Raw genomic sequence first — 20786 nt, forward strand, 5'->3', positions numbered from 1 at the left:
AGCTACTGCCCATGCTGGGCAAGAAGGCTTGGCTTGTAACTTTGGACCTAAAAGAGGCATACCTGCATGTCCCAGTCAGACAATCTTGCAGAAGATACCTCAGATTCATAGCTGGCTCAATGCATTACCAATTCTCTGCACTGCCCTTTGGCTTATCTACTGTGCCCAGGGTCTTCACAAAATGCCTGGCACCAGTAATTGCGTTTTGCGGACAAAAAGGAATTTAAATATATCCATACTTGGACGATTGCCTAATTCAAGCAGAGAACAAAGACATTCTTCTGAAGCATCTGGCATTTGTAAAAAGATTGCTAATTGGCCTAGGGTACACAGTAAATGAAAATAAATCAAAACTAATGCCCTCTCAAGAGATAATATTCCTGGGTGCAAGCTTAAATATAACTGCCCAGATGGCTTATCTCACGCCAGACAAACAAAAGCAACTGACTACTTACTTCAAGAAATTGGCAACAAAAACCCACTTAACTGCAAGGAAAATCCTGCAGGCCTTGAGTTTCATGGCATCTTGCATTCTACTAATTCCATATGCCAGACTGCATATGAGGAAACTACAATGGTATCTAAAAAGTGTTTAGACTCAGCATTGCCACTGCCTGGAGACAGTAATTACACTCATTCTCTGCCTACAACAGGAGTTTCGATGGTGGGCAGAAGCCAATCACCACAACAATGGTCTGCCATTCAGATTACCCACAGCCAGACAGACACTGACAATGGATGCATCAGATTATGCCTGGGGGGCCCATATGGCAGGGAAATGTATTCAGGGCACATGGCCTGCAAACCAGATGTATCTTCACATCAGTCAAAAAGAGATGCTAGCTGTTCAAAATGCCCTGACAGCTTTCAAGGACCAGCTTCATCCAGGACAGTTACTGATAAAGACAGACAACACTACGATCATGTGATACATAAACAAGCAGGGAGGTACACATTCCTGCCCCCTCTGCAGACAAGCAATGACCTTATGGGACACAGCATTGGCTTTTCAAGTTCACCTGCAAGCACAATTCCTGCCAGGAAAAACAAATACTCTGGCAGACGAACTAAGCAGAAACCTCATGGATCCCCACGAATGGAAACTGGATCCACAAGTCTTCAGCATGATAATAATGAAATGGGGATGCCCAGACATAGATCTATTCGCCTCCCCTCACAACTGCCAATTGCAGAGATTTTGCACAAGGATATATCACAAGCAAGTATGAAAAGTGGACGCCCTATCCTTCAGCTGGAAAAATCTAAAAGTATATGCTTTTCCCCCACTGCCTCTCCTTCCCAGGGTACTCCTAAAGATCAGACAAGAGAAGCCAAAAATGATACTGATTGCACCAGACTGGCCACGCCAGCACTGGTACCCAATCCTAAAGAGCTTGTCTCAAGGTCCAACATGGATATTGCCTCAGACTTCTCACTTGCTGACCCAACAAAACAATCAGATCCTGCACAGCCAACTCAGGACTTTAAATCTGGCAGCATAGCGGATAATGTAGCCATTCAGAACACCCCTCTTTCAAAAGCTGTTATGGATGTTATCTTGGAGGCCAGGAGGCCCAGTACCAGAAAATCTTATGCAGAAAAATGGAAGAGATTCTGTGCTTGGAACCAGGAACAAGGCAGTGACACGTGTGTACCAAATATCCCTCAGATTTTACAATACCTAACTGAGATGCTAAACAAAGGCCTTTATTTCTCATCAATTAAGATTCATGCCTCTGCCATTTCAGCCCATTACAGTACGGAACCACCTATCTTTTCTCATCCCTTAATAAGGCAGTACCTCAGAGGGGTTAAAAACATTAGACCTCCAAGGAGAGCACCAATTCTGGCCTGGAACCCCAATTATGTTTTGGAAAAACTGACACTGCCTCCTTTAGAGCCAGCATCAACAGTAGATATTGAATTCTTATCCTGGAAAACAGCTCTGCTCCTAGCAATAACCTCTGCAAGACGAGTCTTGGAGTTACAAGCACTCATGGCTGTGGAACCTTTTATCATTTGTCATCCAGACAGGGTTTCTCTGAGGACAAACCCTACATTTATGCCTAAGGTGGTGTCCAGTGTGGCCCTTAACCAAACCATTCACTTGCCTACCTTTTATCCTAACCCACAGAACAAGGGTGATAACATTCTGCATTATTTGGACATACACAGACATTTACGCTTCTACTTGGACAGAACTAAAGCTTTCAAAAACACTGCGCAACTTTTAGTGTCATATGCTGCAGGAAGACAAGGAAAGGCTGTCTCAAAACAGACTATTTCTAAATGGATAGACAATTGCATCCGTTTCTGCTATTTTCAACATGGCAAATCAGTGCCTAAGGGCATTAGGCCTCATTCCACCAGAGCAGCAGCCACTTCAGCAGCCTTCCTCAGAGGAGTGCCAACCAAAGATATCTTAGAGGCTGCAACTTGGAGTTCATTGCACATCTTCACAAAGCACTACCACTTACCTCTTTACTCTAAGTCCAAAGCAGGCTTTGCCACTGCAGTTCTGCAGGGCCTCATAGCCTCTCCTATCCCTATTTAGCCCAGCCACCTTTCCTCAGCTTTGGGATTCAACGCAAGAGTAATGACTGCAACAGTGAAACACGATGAACATAGTACAGTTGTGTACCTACCATAAATGTAGATGTTCGAGTGTATTCACTGTTGCAGTCCAGGTTACCCACCCACCATCCCCCTTTTCTTTGCTGGGACTTATCTGCACTTTTCCATCCTATACAACCTTTTTGGTGTATTTGCTTGTAGATGAAGGAAATGTTATTTTTGTGCATGCATTTTTATTGGCATATTTTTCAGCCTACCAATTTGGGGGCACCTGACATCTGGGGCAAGAAAAACTGAAGAAAATGGTGTCGGCTGCATCTTTTATACCCCTGCCGAACTGATGTCAGGGAAGAGGTGACAGCAACTGATGCCGGACCTAGACTTTGGAATTCTGGCTGACTGAGGGTAGCCTGCCAGTAGGATAACCCAAGAGTAATGACTGCAACAGTGAATTCACTCGAACATCTACATTTATGGTAGGTACACAACTGTACTTATTTTTTCTCCACAATTAGCTTCCCTTTTGTATCATACTTGATCTTAGAGAGTAGTTAAAATGGCTTAGCATAATACAATTAATAAAAGCTATGCTCTTTACCGCCTTGTGCATTTTATACGTGAAGAGGTTTTTTTTTTTTACTTGGCTAACAGTAGAACTTTGAACTTCATTAAGGAGCTCTTGTTTCTTCGTATATGTTTCATCAGTTTAATTAAAACAGTTCCATCAAGCTCAGGTAGTGAGTCATGTATTTGCTCTAATCCTATTAATTAAACTTTCAATTCAACATTTTGTTAAAATGTAGCATTTACAAAACTCTAACTGCTTTGTTATTGATGCAAGTTAACAGAAACAAGTGGTACAAGATCAAAGCATCTCCAGCCATGAACACAGACAATAAATCTGTCTTTAATTAACCACCTGTCATTTTGTTTGTGTGTCACACAGAGAGGCCTGATTTCACCTTCCAAGTAATACAGGCCACAAAAAAAAGGAAAAAAACCCTTCAGTATGGTTACGACATCTGTGATTTGCAATGTCTTGAACCTAGAGTAACTTCAGGGAAAGGAGATGCAGCTGTATACAGTAAAAGTTCAATCCCCCTATTTACAAGTGCCTTTTAATATTTAGCATTACATTTATATTATAAAATAATTTAGTAATTACTAATACTTATATTACTATTCTAGTAGCAATATTTTAATATTCAATATTTGAGGTTGGGTCCATGGTGTAGAGGTTTTACTGACTATATCCTGGATAACCTGCATTTGATTAGTGGCATAGGTACTGGAAGAGTTACTTGGAAAAACAATATGAGTTGGAGACTGAGCAAGGCTTCGGGACTGTTGTCAGAGTCAAATTACAAGAGGTCCACCCAAGAAAGCTCCAGTTTTGCAACTTTTGCACTAAGTATTACGGTAGGGGTCATAGGCTTGCTAACCTGCTCATGCATGTTTTTCTGAAGGCCAGAGTTCATGGAAATACATACTCACAAAGAACAAGGGCCCATCACAGCAGGCATTGCACCACACTTACTTTCCAGCCAATACAGGAACACCAAGAAAATTTAAAAATCTAACTTTCACCAAATAATGATTGTGACTATCATATCCCAGTATCCTGAAACACCAAGAGTCAGAGGAAGGATTAGGAGATTGGAGTTTGAGTGGTAGGGGTGGTGACCAATAAAATTAACTTCAGGAACTCTTCTCTGTATTTAATTTCCTAGACCTCCCTTCTTCATTCAGTTGACCACAGCTCATGCTAAAGAAGAATTTTTGAGAAGAGTTTAAAAGCACCAAAGCTATATATCACTAGAACACTGCAAACAGCAACAGGTAAAATATCCAAAAATTACAATAAACAACTCAATGAGTAGTACCATCTACAACCCATCCCCAAATCACAAGAATAGCTAACAATCAAAAACAAGAAATCATACAATAATATTCATTTATTTATGTTCATGTGCCATCAGACCTGTCAAAAATGACTCATAAAAAAGAGTTTCAGTAGCACTGTAATGAAAGGACTTGGAGGCCACAAGGCTACACCATGTTGATACCTGACAGCTATTCACGTGCGATAAAATGCATGGCTGCTAAAACTTGTTGAGGTTCCATTTGACAAACAGTTCATTTTGAGGGTTTGACTTGCTGAATCAGTGAAAGTCAGCAAACATGACCCTAATTTGCAACAATGCAAGGTTTTCAAATACACATTGGGCAGGATTCACGAAGGCTTGCACGGAGTGTAAGAGACGTGTAACACTCCATGCAAGCCTCGCGATCCATGAACAGCCCGAAACTCCGTGTAAGAGACAAGCTAAAATGTCTCTTATACAGAATGGGCATGGATATGCTAAATACCTCACTTGCAGCCGAAAGGTATGCAAATGAGGTATATTAGCGATCCATGAAGCAGAAACCAGCCCGTGTAAGAGACGTTTTAGCTGCAGAAATGTACTCAGTTGACAACTGAGTACGTTTCTGCAAAAATCACAACGGAGCCATGTCAGCTCCAAATAAAGGGTGCATAAGTGTCAGGCAGCATGCCAATGGCCAAATATGTGGCCATTGGCAAGGTAACCCGATGCAAAAATTAAAAAAATATAATTTTTTTGGCGATCGCCGATGTTTAAACGCAGCGCAGCCCCGCGCAAATGGGCTGCGCTGTATAAAACATAAAAATGAAGGTTATAAACCCACAAATGTGGGTTTTATGCAATACATGAAATGACAATGCAGGGACCAGCAGACCAAAAACAACATGGCCACCATGTAGTGGTTGCTAAGGGGGGAAGCTGAGTCTAAGACATGTAACTAAGCATTAGTAGGCAATCTCATGTAAATGAGGGTTAGGATACTGAATCCCACAGTCACATAGTAAATGAGAACAGTCTGAGTAGTGTAAGAGATACATAAGGGGGAGGAATAGAGTAGGAGATAGGTGACATCACAGGGGGGAATGGTAGAAAGAAATGCAGTTCATTGGAGGTCAGTGTAACATGACAGATGACAGACACAGATCAGGGAAAGAGGAGTGCCACAAGATAAGCATGGGAAAGTCAAGAAATGGAAGGTGTACACTGTTACTTACACCAAAGTTTCTTGCTGGTCATGCATGTGCATGTGTGCGCACCATGAAGCGCTAGTAGGGCAGTGTGCACACGTGTAAGGCAGACTGAGCATGTGGGAGCGTGTTGGTAGACTTTGAAGACTGTTTACGCTAGTGTGCGCACGTGTAGGGCAGACTGAGCATGTGGGAGCCTGTTGGCAGACTTGTAAGACTGTTTGTGCTGGTGTGCGCGTGTTTTAACCCGAATAGGCAGATCCTGAACTGTGTAAGCATGTGTGTGTGCATTTAAGCCACTGTGAGCGTGTTTCTGCTGGTATACACGCTGCTCCCCCCTGAGGAAACAGAAAGGAAAAAGGAAGCAACAGAATTAGTAGGAAGCTAGCAGGGAATACTGCTGGTGCTAGCAGGTGAAAACAATTAGAAGCAGGCAATTACACAGGCAGAATAGTAGCCCAGCCCAGCACTTAAAACTCTGCAAACAGCAGTGCAGGATGTTTCTCTCAAGAGACACAGCAAGACAGGAGTAAGCTATTAGAAGTGAAAACTGAAAAAGCTGAACTCAGAGCAGAAATGTTAGGGGCTGCCATAGCTGTCATAATGAAACATAGGCGACTTGCTGAGGGTGGTGACAATGCAGATGGTGCCAGACAACCCACAGTGAGGAGACGGAGAAGAGTGTACAGGCCCAGGGTCACCTACCACGGGTTACATGAGCTGGAGTTAGTAGAGCGCTATAGAGCGGACAGAGAGCTCCTGCAGCAAATAGTTGAGCTGTGCAGGCCATGCCTCACACACAGAACCAACAGAGGGGAACCCATCCCAGTGGAAACCAAGGTATGTGTTGGCCTAAGAATACTAGCAACAGGTACCTTCCAAAGACCAACTGGTGATATGATGGGGATATCACAGGCATCAGCCTCCAGGGTACTGTACCAGTTCCTGGATGCCATGTCAGCACATTTCGGTGATCATGTATATTTCCCCAATGCCCGTGAGGTATTGGCCAGCAATATGCGTCTCTTCCAGCAAATAGCGGAATACCCTGAGGTAGTGGGTGCAATAGACTGCACACACATACGCATCAAAGCACCAGCCGGTGAGCGGGGTAGGGCCTACATTAACTGCAAGGGCTTCCCCTCCATCAACTGCCAGGTCATGTGTGATGCCCAGGGCATAATAATGAATGTGTGTGCTGGCTGCCCTGGGAGCTACCATGATTCCTACATCTGGCATTTGACGAAGCTGTACCAGACATTTGCCAATGGGGACATCCAACACGGACACCTAGTGGGGGATGCAGGTTATGCACTGGAGCCGTGGCTGATGACGCCCATCAGAAATGCACACACACCTGAACAGGAATGCCATAATGAGGCACACGCACAAACACGTAATGTAATAGAGCTTGTGTTTGGGCTGCTCAAGTCATGGTTCTGGTGTCTGGACACATCTGGTGGAGCCTTGCAGTACTCACCAACTACATGTACCCAAATTGTCATGGTATGTGCTATGCTACATAATATGATCTTGCGAAAACAGCTGCAGCAGGACCAGCATAGGGCTGGGCCAAACAGCCCCCCACCATTGCCAAGGCCATCACAGGCAGAGCATGACTCGGAGGAACAACCTGAGCCTGCCCCAGTAGGCAGAAGGAGGCATGCCCAGTATGCCCTGGCCTTGGCAAAGAGGCAATGCATAGCTCATACACTGGCTCAGTAGGAACCCTGGGAATGATACCCCCTCTGACTCACTCAAATAATAACAGGGATGCCTAAAATGACATGACCTGCTCACAAACATGTACAGGGAGTGTAATATGCGCATCCGGCAGAAGCAGCCCTGCAGCACCACCTGAGGCATGAATGCCATGTGTTAAGTAATGTAACACCATGTACTATATGCACACCTGAGGACCCTGACTAACATCCACCCTCACCAAGCATGAAGCCACAAAATGACGATGGGATGATCAATTGCAATAACTGGCTGAAGTAATGCAGTTAGTCAAAGGGGAGCCAATGTGTTTCAGCCTGGGAAGACATGCGGAGCATGACATGATGCACCACCTGCTAGGTGGTGTGCACCTATCAGTCCAGGCCCCATGGATACTGGCAAAGGCTGTCAGTACCCACAGCATGCCCTGAATAGGTAAGTCTCAAAACACAAACCCACCTTCATAGGTACCACAAGGGATAGGAACCTAGATGTAATGCTACCCAATGGCAGAAGTCTAAACAGCAAGATGCGTGCAGTGTAAACGCACACAGTATGGAGAATGTTGATATCAGTCCTGTAATAGAAAACTGGGTCAAGGCTCACATCAGCACCCTAACACTACCAGGTTATACCTCATACTGTGCTGTACAGCCACAAAACATGGAACAAGCTACAAAAGGAGGGTGACTAGCAATAAATGTCAAGGATAACCACACCCCCATGTTGGTACCACAACAAGAAGCAGCATGGATTAGCCATGGTCAAATACCAATGGCTAAAACCACCTCCCAGTATATAGCCTGCTGCAGACTACTGTCCTAATACCAGGAAATGCACCTGGCCTATGTTGGAATACATGAATATATCAAGCCCCCCAAACCACATTATATTGTTTGACTGAAAATGCCCAGACATACACTGGGAGTATTATACTAGCACCAACACAGTAGGAGAAAAGTTCCCAGAATCCATAAACCAAAATGCCCAGGAACAATGTACCACTCCCACAAGAGGGGTAAGCATACTGGATGTGATAATCAGCAACATGTGTACTGGATGGCAAGATGAGAAGTGTATCCCTCACTGGTAAGAGCAGACCATAGAGTAATCACACTGGATATACACATCCTGACCACAGTCCCTGGCCAGAAAACCACAGTGAAAAACATGGGTAAAGCATAGGTTGCACCCCTCCAAACCGATATGGAATCCACAAAAGGCCCTGTGCAAGTGCAGAATATGGGACACACCGCAGAACATGTTATACAGGCATTCCATGAACACAGCCAGGAATGCTTGGAGTATGCAATCACAAATAACAACAAGACACAATGCCATACACACAGGCATCTGGCATGCTGGACTCCAGCCATTACCAAGCCATGCAAGAGAATGAGGAAGCTACTACATGATAGAGCAAACATAAAAAGGGAAGTAATCACTGATCAGTAGTATGGCAATAAAATATGTCCACACATACAATCCACTAAGGCCAGCCACAACAAGTAGAATCTGTGAATCCAGAGGCAATGTGACACCTGCCCCAAGTACACAGACAACCCACAACTGACAGCAATAAATACAAATATATGTGAGAGATGCAACCATTTATCCAAACCGGAGGCTGAGCTCCCCCAACTCAGTACTGTCAAAACTAGTCAGGAGGAGAAGGTAACAACATACACCACAAACCCAGTCCCACATAGACCTATCACAACTGTAAACCAAACACATAAACACAGAAAAACATTCCCGGAGGCCCTAATTACAAACACACCACACCAACAGAAGCCTCCAAAGCAGATCCCAAGCAACCACAACCTCCAAACATAGCACATGCAACACATAGTACACAAAGCTGGTGTGCCAAACAGTTACAGGCCAGAAGGAGAAACAACGTGCCTGATACAGTTGTAATAGGTGTCTATATAGGCAGACACACTGCTGTCCCACTCACCAGACTGAACAAGGGAAAGGGTACAGTAAGCTGCCTGTAGGCTGCCACAATATGCCACATAACACAAGTATGCAGGTCACCCCAAAGCAAGCAGAAATATGATGCACTCATTGTCCATGCTGGTGTGAATGACCTGAGATGTACCTCCCTGGACTACATGAAAAGAGACATGGATGAGCTCTCTGAGTATGTACTCCAGGCCGGTATGACACTGGCTGTTTGCAGCATCCAACCCTCACCAAGAATGATGCCACAGTACAAACACAGAATGATCATATTTAACAGGTGTCACAGTTACAGCTGTCAGTCCAAGAGGGTCTAAAGTCTGTCTGCTTGAGATGTCATGCATGACAAGCCATGCTGCTGTTCCAGGGATGGCTTGCACCTGTTACCCCTGGGCGTCTGGATACTGGATAAGGCCTTTGCCACCTCCATAGAGCCGTACGTAGGCAAGGCCAAAAAGACTAACCCACCACCCTAGAAAACATAAGTGGTAAGAAACATAAGGGTAATGCTGACCAATGCCAGATGTGTAAACTGCAATATGCATGCCCCTGAGGCACTTCCCAGTATGGAGAACATCGATGTCTGTGCAGTGACAGAAGCCTGCTGCAAGCCTACTGATAGCACACCAGCACTATCAGGTTATACCACATATCATGCATTATGGCCCCACCACCTGGACCAAAACATCAAAGGAGGGGGAGTATCCATATGCAGCACAGACACCCATACGGCCAGGTAACTGACAATGCACGAAGCAGTGGAGACCACCCATGTGCAGCTAAGTGTAGTCAAAACTGCTGTACAGTCTGTAGCATGCGAAAGACCACACTCTCACACACAAGAACCCCACCCAGACATTCTGAAGACACTGGACAGTATGAATGTCCCACCAAATACCAGACAAGGTACACACAAATTACCACATAGGTGGTAAACCATTATGTATGCAAGGAATAATCAGGGACCTAGGGACACAAGTCGACAGTAACCTGTCATGTGACACTCACAATGCCAATGTGGCTAGGAAGACTGTCTATATTGGACACCGTATCATGAAAGGATTCGCATCTACATCAACAGAGGTCACTGTGCCCCTGTACTGTTCCCTTATCAGACCCATAATCTAGTACAATGACTCATATGGGATGTACCGTACCTGACTCCTGCAGCGGTTAGGAAGACCTCAAAGGTACCTCACCAAGAGGATAAAGGGTGTCAAATATATGTCATATGCTGCCTGGCTGTAGACACCCCAGCTGAATGCAGTCACAGACTGCCTACACAGAGGCATTGTATGTCTGTTGTACAAGGCCATGTCCAACACAGGAGTAATGGACATGCTCCACCACAGGAAATCAAAGCCATTGGAGCTGTGAGAGTGACAGATGTCAGCCTCAACACATAATGAAATAGGATGTGCTGGAGGGACAGATACATAACCCAGAGGCTCCCCACAGCCAGAAACAGGATCCCAATCCATGTTAGGCAGAGCCCCTCACTGACACCCCTCAACAGGAATATTGCCAAGTGGATGGATCATCGTACATGTACACTGGGGGTCTTCACTGTGTCACGTCCAGACAGAGGCACAGTAAAGAAAATCATAAATGGCCATAATAGTCACATAGCAAGGGGCGGCGAAAGACACACACACTCTGGCTTGGCTTACTAATGCCCTAGGGTGGATAGCCTAGTATGAACCCATGAACCTATGAAGATACAAATTGTACAGGACACTAAGGATAATCACAAGGCTTACTTAACTGATGGTAGGAACCATGTTGGGAATTCACAGATATGCTCCGAATCACACAGATATTACAAACAACATACCAAACACACACACATATTGCCAACATACAACCTGACAGGTTCAGTGCAACTGCCCCCCCCCCCAGAATGCAAAATATCTATCCCAGCAGACTGCTGGTCCCCTGACATTGCAGATGCTGAGGTAACAGCCATCATCTGCAAAGCAAAACACACAGCAGCAAAGGTATGTGATGGTGTCCTGGGCTGAGGTCAACATGGACTCCAAGAATAATGGAATGCCAAATCACACTACTGCCCAATGTCAGCCTTACCACAGGATATGTACCCAAAGAGCAGTGTACAACAACAGTGGTCCTTCATAACAAAGGTGTTGCCTGAATGGATACTGCAAACTACCACCCCAGGATCCTGACAAGCTTGGTCAGCACAGCTATGGAAAGGATCAGTATGTACCACAGACATAAAGCTATCGTGGACCTACTGACACTGGACCCTACACAGTGTGGCTGTCGTAACTGCAGATCCTGCCCCTAAACATGTTTGACCCATTTGAAACAGTCATTAAGGTCATTGATGAGGGCAATGTGGTCCACACAGCGTAGCTGGACCATGCATATGCTTCCAGACAATACCCTACGAGTTCAGTATGGATATGTTCACCAGCTTAAATATAAACCCCTATGTCAGTAGAGGGGTTGCAAACCAGACCAAGGACAGAACTGACATGGTCAGACATGCTGCATCCATGTCAGACTACAAAGCAGATATGAGTGGCATCCCACAAGGCTTGGTCCTGGGACCCCCCCCCCGTTCCGTATATATGTCCCATAGGTACAGGCCAACATGGAAGGACTGTGACTGAACATGTATGCAGAGGAGTACAAACAGCCCACCATATCCGTCCCCCAGCTGACACAAGCAACCCACAAAAGGGCCACCTAGAAACAGATAACTGGAGCCATAGCCATGTCAGCAAGCTAATTTCAGAACTGTGTATAGACAACCACCGTGGATATATAGTAAGTGCCCACAAATTACCACACAGGTGTTAACCCATTATGTACCTAACATGTAATGAGAGACCTGGGGACACAAGGTGATAGATATCCTGCATTGGACAAACATGTGGCTGTAGTGTTCGCAGAAACATACCATATCCCCACCCAATCATAAAGGTTGTCAGATGTAGATAAGGGGAGGTCACTGTGGCTCTGCAGTCATCCTTCATCAGCGTCACAATTGACTACAATAGCCCCTGTGGGATATACCTCAGCAGACACCTCCATCAACTGTAAAGTCCACAACAGTACCCCACCAGGAGTAGCAAAGAGCATGAACAGATGCCATGTGTTGCCTGAGTAAACAAACTGCAGCTCCACACACTGCCATACTGCCCACCCAGAGGCAAGCTGTGCCTGATGTATGAAGCCATGTCCAAGCTGGAATCAATGAACATGCTGCACCTTGCACAATCTGAATGGCAGTGAGCTATGCACATGAGAGACCTGAACCCCAGCACTGACATACATAGGACAAGCTGTACAGAATGATCCATAACACAGAAGGCACCCCCACTCTTGAGTAAACTCCCAGTACAGGTTAGCCAGAGAGTCACCTATAGACACCCCTCAAGAGGAATCTCGATGAGTGGATGGGAGATGGTAGGTTAACCCTGGGTATCACTGTTATGTCAGAGGTAGACGGAGGCACAGTATACTAACCATGACATATGTCATGGCAAACTCCAGTTACAATGTGTGTCGAAGGACAAACACACTCTGTGACTAGCATCAGAAATGGCCTAGGGAACATCGCTAGTGTTTGCCAATGTCCACCTATGTTGTGGAATACATTACCAATGTTGGACAAGCCTGGTGTAGGTAGTCCATATCTGAACATAATGCAATATGGTCATATGTGCACAACTGGCCCCTACACAGTCTGTTGTGCTCACTATGAAGATGTCAAGCAGTGATAGGACTAAAGCCCAGGATACTGTCCACCACAGTGGAAGTACTGAACCAGTACACTATACGGTACTACAGTGTTAGGTCATTATGAAAGGATGTTGACAACTGTATGCAAAGTATCCCATGCAATCCCTGCAGGCACAGTATAATCCCTGTTGTGGCAGACACGAAGCAGTTGGCCAGTTAGTACACAACATGACACCCAACACACAACCATAAATGTGAGATATTGTTGAAGTTCACACACACCCAAATATGTGGTGGACTTCAGAGTTCAACATATGGAAAGCTCACACTGGGCATGCTCGCACAATTTGATAAATGAGGCATATGTCAGACAACATGCCATGGAAAGGCTGAACTGGGCATGCACACACACTTAGGCCATATCTCCGTTTAGCAGTTGGCCACACATATCTGGTATTTGTACGTGTCATTCCAGGAACCAACCACAACACAACAATCTGCCCAGTGCACACAGTAAATGACTACAGAGACATAAGTGATATAGTGGATCGCCCTCATATTCAAACATCTTCCACAGATACACAGGTTGTTCATAGGAACAGGGAATGCTATGGCAATAAAGACCTGCAAACAGTCTAACAGCACAACAAATATTGTGCATCTGACAATTGAACATATGGGTGTAGAGGTCAATACTAGGCTTGTTGCCCTAGGGAATGACAGCTTAGCCAGAGTGTGCTTGGCATCTGCATCCCCAGTACAGTAGGCTACTGTGCCACTGTAAAGTGGCAATGTGTGAGGCTAGTGAGCTGTGCCTCTGTCAAGCAGGGGCAGAGTGGAGATCCCAGGGTTTGAATGTGCTAAGCCACAGCCATGTTGTCGGTGTGTGCTGGAAGAGGGTTGCTGAGGACCTCTAACAGTAAGTGGGTGTCAATAACAGACTGAGGGGAGCCATATCTGCATTGTCTGGACAATTCCACTGTCAACACTGTGTTGTGATGATTATGTGGGAATGAAGTGTTGTGCCGGTACTGTTCACAGATGTCCTCCCTCTGTGGGCTACAGCTCTGCAATGTATTAGCTCACTCTGTCTGTTGGATGGTTCATATATGGCTGGTGTACACCTGCCAGGTGTCTTGTTGTGGAGCAGTCATGGGTATATGTGGGATAGCATGATCAATGCAAACCTTACACATGCTCATAGAATACAATTGTCAAGGATTATGCAGAGTGGCCAGTATAGTCCCCCAGCATGGGTCCTTTGAAGTCGTCCACCCCAGTCTTCACAAGTGTAGAGTCTGCTTGTGCTAAATACAGTTTGTTTGCAGTGACAACCTTGCCTGGGGGTGGGGATGGGATATGGATGTCCAGGGAAAGGTGAGTATGGTCACATATCAACAATGGTGGTCTACCTCTCGTGTGGAACAGTGAGTACCCATGTTGCAGATGGACAGGTGCAATATGTATTCCCCCATGTGGCTGTGGTGAGTGGTTCTGCCATAGCACATGGACCCACAAATTGTAGTGGCTGTAGGGTAAAGTGGTAGAGGCCTGAGTAGTTCCCACACACAATATGCCTGTACCTGATGTTAACAACTGGAACGGTGTATGTGAACACCTGCATATCCCGGCACTGTTCCCAGGGAAGCAAAGTGTGTGTCCTGGATGTGGGAGTGGTGTTCTGGACTGGTTGTGTTGTGTGTTACAGGTCCTGTGGTCACGAAGCATGGTATAGAACATAACTTGCCAGTGCAATGTGCATATCTGACCCTGACGTAGGTGGCTGCAAATGCATATATATGCTATCCCTCATCTGACAGGTAGTACTAGATGTACATACCTCTGTAGAAATAAAGATGTCAGCACCCTATAAATACTGAAGGTGCAGACTAGATGCCCAGTAATTCGGTTAGCGCGCTCTGCTAATGCGTCTCCCTCAAGTGTCATAATATAGGTAGGTAGGAGTTCGAACCATGCAAATGCTCAGTGTGTGTGTGTGTGTGTGTGTGTGTGGGTGAGCGGGGTTGATGTGTGTGCAAGTCTGTGTGAGGGAGATGTCCCTTTTGGCAACTGTGAAAGCACTCTACAGGACACACATTCCCCTATCTAAGCACGGATTATGTCAGCACCCTATAAGTACAGCAGGAGAAGGGAACCCTCCCAGTAATGCGAATAGCGCGGTCTGCTAATGCGTCTGTCATGAGTGTCATAATATAGTTAGGTAGGGGTTTGAATCCTGCAACTGCGCAGTGTGTGTGGAGGGGGGGTTAGTGTGTGTGCAAGTCTGTGTGAGGGAGATGTCCCTTTTGGCAACTGTGAAAGCACTCTACAGGATGCACATTCCCCTATCTAAGCATGGATGATGTCAGCACCCTATAAGTACATCAGGAGAAGGAAAACCTCCCAGTAATTCGAATAGCGTACTCTGCTAATGTGTCTCTCTCAAGTGTCATAACATAGTTAGATAGGAGTTTGAAACCTGCAAATGGCAAGTGTGTGTGTGTTTAGATGTGGGGAGTTTGTGTGTGTGCACTTCTGTATGAAAAATATGTGATTTTTGGCAATCAGGAGATCACACTACATGATGCACATTACCCTTTCCAAACACTGATGATATCAGCACCCTATACATACAGCTGGAGAAGGGACACCTCCCAGTAATCCGAATAGCGCACTCTGCTAAAGCGTCTCTCTCAAGTGTCATAACATAGTTAAGTAGGAGTTTGAAACCTGCAAATGGCAAGTGTGTGTGTGTGTGTTTGGATGTGGGGAGTTTGTGTGTGTGCAATTCTGTATAAAAAACATGTGCTTTTTGGCAATCAGGAGATCACACTACATGATGCACATTACCCTTTCCAAACACTGATGATGTCAGCACCCTATAAGTACAGCCGGAGAAGGGACCCCTCCCAGTAATCCAAATAGCGCACTCTGCTAAAGCATTTCTCTCAGGGGTCATAACATAGTTAGGTAGGAGTTTGAAACCTGCAAATGGCAAGTGTGTGTGTGTTTGGATGTGGGGAGTTTGTATGTGTGCAATTCTGTATGAAAACATGTGCTTTTTGGCAATCAGGAGATCACACTACATGATGCACATTACCCTTTCCAAACACTGATGATGTCAGCACCCTATAAGTACAGCCAGAGAAGAGGAACCTCCTAGTAATCCGAATAGTGCACTTTGCTAATGCGTCTCTCTCACGTGCCGAGACATAGTTAGGTAGGGGTATGAATCCTGCAAATGGCAAGTGTGTGTGGGGGGATAGTAGGGTGTGTATAATTGCAAGTGTGAGAGAACAGATCCTTTTGGCAAATACTACAATACACCAGATGCTGCATATTCCCCCAGTAAACAAATGGGATGTCACCACACTATCAGCACAGCCAAACAGGGCTACTTGGCCAGTAATGCCAATAGTGTGCTCCGCTACTGGGTCTATTACTACTGTCAGAGTACAGATAGGTATGTTTTGGTAACCCACAACTGCCACGTGTGGTTGTGTCACACATTATGACTTTGTGTGGGTCTTTGTGCATAACAATGCATGCCATTGCCTAAACCAGCAATGGCATTGCACACATGATGTATGTGTGTGACACATACACATAAATACCTGTGACCTGCAGTAGTTACCATGTCTGACACATGCCTCGAGTGGATAAATGGTATTTGCAATGCATAACAATATGACTGTGTCTTACTGTTCAGGGGCCACACGTGGTATGTGTCTATACAGTGTGGGTGTATATGGTAAAATACCTACAGCTGGGGATACACATCTGGTCTGGGCCATATAGTCTACATGTAGTCGATGTACAGGTGCTGCATGTTCCCACCTGTTGTGGGAGTGGTAACATGTCATTCCACTGCAATTCAGTGACCACATGCTGTAAACCCTTCAACTAGTGTGTTGTAGCTACAGTAATGCTCACGCACAATGTTTGGCTGGATGCAGTCCAGCCATATAAAGACAGTTCTTGAGACTGTCATATTGCCAGTGTTGTTATGGAGGATAGGTGGTTTTCTTGTGTATGGGAGGGTTGTGTGTGCCAGGCTATGAACCAGATGGCAGTCCGACACACTGTTAGCTGCACATGATTAGGCCCTGATGCTTTGTGCTGTGCCAACAACCTGGAGGTGTGTGTATCTGTGGTGCCTTGGGATACCACCCCCTGTCCATGTGTGTTACATGTGTAGGGGACGACAGGCATGGTATGAGGCATAACCTGGCAGTGATGGGTTGCACCTGTGAGCCATGAATCAGGACTCTGGTACTGCACAGACATTGCAGTTCACTGTGCTGAGGACAGTGTCCAGTGCATGCATCTTGCAGTGTACACTGCTGGTGTTGTGTAGCGGCACTGTTAGTGTCCTAACCTGTGTGATACCCACGGAGGTGGCTATGTAATCCGTGTCCTACAGCATAAGGCAGTATGTGTGTATCAAGGAGCTTCGCCAATATACATCGGGCCATGGGTGTCACGTGCAAGCTGACCCTTGCACAACATTGTGGCTTCCCTAGCATGTAAGCACACGTTGACAGCCAGTGGATACCCTATGAATGACATTGGAGATTGAGCAGAATGTAGACATAGAACACCCTTCCTACATATAGTGGTAGCATACCTGGTGAGGGTATGATGGCAACCACGATCAGGCTCATACTGGTCTGTGCCACATGCAGAGAGATCCCTTCTATGTTCCCTATCATGTAGTCCAGGGAGGTATGTTTCAGGTCATCCATAGTGGCATGGTCAATGACTGAGTCATATGTGTCCATGCCTCTGACTGACCTGTATGCATGTGTTTTGTGGTGGACCATAGTGCCGCACAGGCATATCACTGTGACCTTTACCATGTACAGCCTGTTGAGCGGGACCCCACTGCAGCGGCCAAGAGAGGTATCTGACACATTTGTAGCAGGTGTTTTGTGTAGCCCTAAAGGCTGTGAGTGTGTGGCACATGGGATGTGTGTGCCATGTGTGGCATGTGCTCTGTACCGACATAACGTATGCCTGTGTGCCAGCTGCGGAGGTGTGTGATGCTCAGGCAGGATGCTATTCTGAGTCTCCAAGTATGCCCCAGTGTGTTCAGATTGCTGTCAGTGTGGGTCTATGTCAGACTGGTATTGTAGTCACTGTAGTATGTCATGCCACCTGACAGGGTATGGCATTACTGGGTTCAGAGTGCTCAGTCCCCAGATTGTCTATGTGGTGGCATCCCACACATGTGTTGTACGTTCCAGGCCAGGGGTGAGGGTTGACTGCATACATGTGGCAGCTGTGACATTGCCACATGACTCACATAAACCACAACTGGACCATAGAGGTGATTCACAGGTTACCTTTGCACATGCTACCATAGTAGTGTGATTGCCATGGTGATTACCAACACATAGGGCCAATGGGGAACAACATACTGAAGGTGTGTATGTGTGGGTGTACTGCTACTGATTTCATAGCACTGGCATATATGACTGCACACGTGGGTAAATGCCAGGTAAGACATGTGCAATGTGTCACAGGCAACGTACATGCGAACAGGACAGACAGTGATGTTCTGTCATGTGTAAACTTGACATACATATAGTACGCTATGCAGATGTCATTAGGAGTCCACAGAAGCACTGTAACTTTGCATTGCAGGTGGAAGCAGTGTTCCAGGGAACCCCAAGCGAACATGCATGCAAACAAAGCTACAGTAAGCAGGGCTGAAAGTAGTCCATTGTACAACAAAGAAGGGGTAACACTAACAGTAGGTAACAGTGCAAATATGTAGGCACTATCAACATGTACCCAGGAATGCACAGCTCAGATGTCCATGGTAGAACTGATATTATGTTAATTGTGATTTGGATTACATTGGTACTGCACACATATCAACATGCGCAAACATCCACATTGCATAGTCATTGTGGGCAACTTACCACCATTACTGTACATGTCCATCATTGCGTATCACTACTTGCATTAGCTTCCCCCCTGTGCTACCCATGTATGTGGCTATCTGTTGACATCCTTACCACCGGTATGCAATAATGTGCAGCTGTTACACTTTGGTACGTACTATGGGTGTAGATAACAATTCAGGACAGTCATACGGTTACTGCATCAGGCATGCTGGGATATACACACAGTCATATCAGCACACTGTACTGTTACCAACATGATACTACTAATACACTTCTATGTAGTCACCCTGTGCATCAGCAACGTGTTTACCTGTTCCTGCACTGATGTTGGAGATTGCAGTAGGTGGCACAGTTTCATCATATGCACAGGGTGTGAATTAGGTATGCCTGAGTCTGCCACTGATACCACCAATTGACATGTGTGTGTATGTGTGTTGGTGAGGGACAGCAGTACAGGGTGGGGCACTGTTGGTGCAGTGTGTGCATGTATGTGGTAGTCCTAGGTGTTAACATTTTGCATGTGTGTATGCATGCACACAGTTCCACCTCATGGCTGCCATATACAGGAGTTTGTGGACAGCCACAGACTGCACCTGGCAGGTCATACAGATCAGTGTCTGTGGGCATGGACATGGTACCTGTGCCTGGCAGGGGTGCTACGGACTGTATCCAGTACTAAGCCAGACTGGGTACTGTCATCAGAAGCGGGAGTGTGTTGACTGGACACAGGTCCCTGTTGGGACTGTCCAGAGCCATGTGCACGTGGTCTCTTGGGGAGTTCCAATGACAGCACAGACCCAGCATTGCTGGGGCTGCTGCTGGCACTATGGAGGCATCCGCGGGCCTGTTGTCATCCGCACTGACTGCCAGCTGCTGCTGTTGCTGGCATATGGCCACGTCGACGCCGCAACCACCCACCATTGCCCTGGCTCATGGACATGTGGTTGTGGAACTGCTGTAATATGTCCCCACAACGTCTGTCTATGACATCGGTGAAATTACGGATAGCATCCGCGATGTCACGCATACTGTCAGTCATGGCTGTGCGACATGATCTCAGCTCCCTCAGACCCTGTCTGGTGTACCTTTCCATACGCGACTGTGCCTGCCTGACAGCCCGAAACATAGCTACATATACATGTTTAAAAATCTACTTTTAGTTAGAACTCAAACCTGAAATCCTCACCACAAAAAGAAAATTTTGAGAAAATGCTTCCTTGCAAGTATAAAAATGCCCATAATGTAGTCTTGCATGCATATGAGTATATCTGTCTTAACTTTAATGGTGACCCTAAACAGACTGTATAATAACTGTCTATCTCTAACATAATCATGATCGTAAGGATAGCCCTAACCATAACCTACATGCTACCCTAGTACTTGTGGTTAACATTTGGTTTAGGGCTGGTATTAAGGCTATGTAGTGTCTGTAGGCTGAATTAGTTTTAAAGATGCAATGTAATGGAAGGTACAGTTGGACTCCTAGTGTAAACATGACTTCCTGGCTTAATCATAGCTTCCAAACTCAGCAGGATAGAGTTATGAATGGGGATTTCTTTATCATAGATTTTAAGGAGAAGAAGATAACAGAATAACCAAAAAAACAAAGTGTGAATGTGCAGCCAAAAAGAAACTCATAAACCAGGCCACATGGCTCACATAATGTAAAGGATGGATACCATATAGTTTAAAAAGTGAAACTTCAGTAAAATATCAACAGCTTAAAATTAAAAGGTCTGATGAATTCTGATAATTCTAGGCTGTTGATATTTTAGTAAAGCTGTTGATATTAGTTTCAGTTTTGAAACTATATGGTATCCATCCTTTACACC

Source organism: Protopterus annectens, chromosome 7.part1 (assembly GCF_019279795.1).
Source record: "Protopterus annectens isolate FY-2018-M chromosome 7.part1, PAN1.0, whole genome shotgun sequence".
Classification (NCBI taxonomy): Eukaryota; Metazoa; Chordata; order Ceratodontiformes; family Protopteridae; genus Protopterus; species Protopterus annectens.